Source organism: Coturnix japonica, chromosome 5, assembly GCF_001577835.2.
Source record: "Coturnix japonica isolate 7356 chromosome 5, Coturnix japonica 2.1, whole genome shotgun sequence".
NCBI lineage: Eukaryota > Metazoa > Chordata > Aves > Galliformes > Phasianidae > Coturnix > Coturnix japonica.
The window spans coordinates 53,020,026-53,023,745 of record NC_029520.1 but is presented as its reverse complement, the minus strand read 5'-3'; the positions used below and the strand labels follow the sequence as shown (position 1 = coordinate 53,023,745).

At 47.8% G+C, this 3,720-nt stretch overlaps 1 long non-coding RNA gene across 1 annotated transcript; it reads left to right on the top strand.

Annotated features, from left to right (window-relative positions):
- Positions 1-526: 526 nt before the first annotated feature.
- Positions 527-1,795, top strand: LOC116653546. Its single transcript, XR_004307636.1, has 2 exons — positions 527-1,076; positions 1,269-1,795. It is a non-coding gene; the product is annotated as an uncharacterized LOC116653546 (long non-coding RNA).
- The last annotated feature ends 1,925 nt before the right edge of the window (positions 1,796-3,720 follow it).

The following is a 3,720-nucleotide window of genomic DNA, read 5'->3' as shown; positions in this document are numbered from 1 at the left end:
TATCAAAGACTGTTCGCTGAGAACTGTAGGCAAGATAGTAGAACCCATCCTTGAGCATTTCTAGCTCACTGTTGTGCTACGTTGGTGAGAGAACCAGAGCGCAATAGCTACAAAGCGATGGAGGATGGACAGGCTCTGAGATGGAGAACACCAACACAGCAGTGTGCAGGGTTTTGTTGGATTTTTAATTGTGCAGGTTTTTGCCTAGTGAAGTTGTGGATGCTCCATCCTGGAGATGACCAGAGCCAGGCTGGATGGGTCCATGGGCAGCCTGATCTGGTGCCTGTGTAGTGGTTGGAAACCCTGCTCATGGCAGGGGGGTTGGAACTGGGGGCTCTTTGAGGTCCTTTCCAACCCAATGGGTTGTGTTGGATTCTGTGATTCTGTGAAGGCTCTTCCTGCAACACAGGCAGCGCTCAGTTGCTCACCCAGGTTCCTCTTGCTCAAGGGGCAAAGGGCTGCTTTCACATGAGCACAAGGGCTGCTGTTCCTGAGTTCTGTGTAGCCATGGTGAGCTCTGTGGTCATGTAAACATTACACAATGGAGAGCCCCTGCTGTCTGAGGGCAGCGGAGGCACTACTGGGCTCCTCCTCTTTGGATTGCTCTTCCTGGGGGAGTACAGCACTTTATGAAGTTGTGACAGCAAGCTCTGGAGGTGCCAGCAAGCTTGCAGCCCTCTCAGAATTACGCTTGCATTGCTGAGAAGATGGGTCACATTTCTGGGAATCCACCCTGACTTCGTCTGGTGACGCTCTGGCTCTCTGAGGATAGAGACAAGGAGCAGATAGATGATTCTTACCCAGCTGCTGGTTCCACTTGAGGAACTTCACAACTCTGGGTGATTAACAAGCTCCTGGATGCTTGCATGTGGGGCCTTCCCTTCTGGACAGACCTCCAGGAGATACGGTCAGGACAAGGCGATGGTGTGGGCAGCACCTGCTGGGGGCAATGGGGCAGGAAGAAGGAGCAGAGAGAGCACTCTGGATCTTCCCTCATTCCTAAGGGGTGACAGCAGGACACATCTCCAGCACAAGTCCTCATTCTGCTCCTTGACTCAGGGGCAAATGGCTTACAGGTAAGACCTCAGCCTTGTCTGCGATGGCGAAAAACCTACGGACATGTTGTTCCTCACAAAAACATTATCTCCTGCTTGGAGAAAGGTGGAATCCTGTCCCGTAGCTAAATTTAATACAGATTGACAAACTATTTTGCCACCGACAAAGCTATTAATTTGCATGCTGAATTTTTCTTTTTGAGGAAATTGCAGGAATTACAAAATACAGACAGACATCTTTAGCCCTTCACAAGAAGCTGCTGGCTGGTCTGGTGGGAAGCGATGTGCCAAGGAGAAGAAAAGCAAGATGAAAGCTCTGCCAGCATGTCACTACGAGTGCTTTTGTAGAAACAGCACGAGTACGATGAGCAAACCTTTGACCGCCTACTGGAAACAGACTTTTTTCTCAACACAGAAGCAATCCCTTTGGAACAAGAGCCCTGACCAAGGCTGGGCGTCAGAGGAGGACTTACAGCGAGTTGTGGGGAGGAAGAAAACCCGCCAGTGGGACAGACAGTGTTGCCTTTTGTTTTAGTTTGTAGCACTGATTGTTGGATGCTTTTTGATTTCACAAGAATCTCTGGATTTTGTCAACTTCCTTCAGAGATTTTGCTGGGAAAAAAAAAAAAAAAAACAACAAAAAAACACCACCACCAAATGGTAACTGTGCTTAATGTTCTCCTTTCTCAACAAAACCACTCAACGTTTTCATTCAAATAAAGATTTTCCATGGACAGTAACATGTGTTCCTCAACCAGCAGCATAAACACAGCAGGCACGGCATTACTCTCTAGATATTTGTATTCCAGACTCAGGTCAGAGTCTTTTTCTGCTGGATCTCACGTAGAAAGAGGCAGCCTTACTCTGAGGACTTTGTAATCAGAATGGAAAAGACAGAAGACAAGAGAAAGGAAGAAAAAAAATACTATAAATATGCTTTAACAGATGGGGCACTGAGGTGGCAGAAGATGAAGTGATTTGTTTGACGTCATAATCATAGGAAAGCTAAGCCAAAATGAAGAACTAAATCCATCCCTCTTGGAAGGCCCAGCACAAATCTTTAACCACAGCCCATCCTTTCCCTGCGGTGCTGTTGAGTTCTTTGTTGTTTGCAAGGGGATGGCACTTGGCACGGTGCTACTTGCTGTGGATCTGTCACCTTACAGGGACATTTCTTGGGTGATTCATCAAGTATGCCTGATGGCCACTTGTTCACATCACCTGTTGCTGAAACCCAGGACCTGGGTGAAGCTTTGCTTTATAATTGGCATTAACAATGTGAATATTGGGGATTCTAGGCTTTGTCACCGTCTTGACGATAATGATAATCATGGTAACAATAGTAACAACAATAAAAACTGAGGTGGATCCAGGTAGCTTCATCCAGCTGTCTGGCTTGCTACAGCTATGATAGTTGGGGTGAGCAGGAGTGAACAGAGCACACATGGTGGTGTTCCCTGTGTGAGGATGGCAGGAGAATGAGGGGTTTATCCATCATCTGGGAACCAGAAAACATGCTTGGGCTTGGTTTCATCCCACCTGGCACGCTGGTGGATCCCTGGCAGGGATCCTCTGACCATAATGGAAAGCATGCATAACACATGACCAAAATCTGGAGATTTACACCCATTTTGCTTCCTGTGAGAGCATAAACCAGAAGATAGCCAAGGGAGTCAACCCCATTCTTTGTCCCTCTCCCATGATTCTTACAGCTGATGGGCAATGTTCAGCCCAAACGCATGGTTTGGTGATGGAGACACACCACCAGCCCTAGGACCCCAATGCTTTCCCATTTCAGTGCTTGGAGGAGCACAGTATTGCTGAGCCCTGTGCGGGCTGGCGTGCAGAGCGGTGGGGATTAGGGCTGGAACTCACAGCATTTGGGCCATTGTGCAATGCTGGGCAGCTGGAGGGTTTCACTTTTCAGAGGGGAAAAGAAAATATGAAAAACTAGAACCAGAAAACTCTTTTTTTTCCCTCCTTTTTTTTTTTTTTTTTGGACTTATCCAGAGCTTTCCACAATGCTTGTGATTTAAACCAGACCTGGAATACGAATGCAACTCTAATATTTCTACCTTACTGAGTTACAGTGATGAGTCAAAGGGCTGGCTGAGGCTGAAGGCAGCAATGTATGTATATGGAGCTGAAATCTCCCCTTGCATAGACACCTTGTCAGCTAGGGCTGGATCCAGAAGGTTAATAATGTTCTGTCCTTTTGGCTAATTCTGCAAGCATGGGAAAGAGAATATGAATTTAATTTAAAATCTAGACATTCCTTCCAGCACTGGGATGAAGAAGACAAAGCGAATTTCACCAGCGGGTGGGGGGAGGCACATCCCTAGCTCTGCATCCAGGCTAAATCTGGCCTGGGAACTCACTTCTAGGGGTGCTTGAGCCAAAGATATGGGGAAGTGGTACCATTCTGTGGGAAAGAATGAGGTTGCACCCCAGTATGGGATGGGGAAGAGGAGCAGGTGACTGGGATGTGCATCAAGCATCTCAAGGATGAGCACCCCTTACTGTCTGGGTGCAGGTGCAGCAGTGGGGAGTGCCCCCAGTGACTCACCTGAAGGACTAAGGGAGGGATGTGAGCTCAGGGTTGGACTTGTGCAAGGAGCAGAGAAGTTCTGCAGACAAAAGTCTGCCTGGTGCTGGGAGTGGGCAT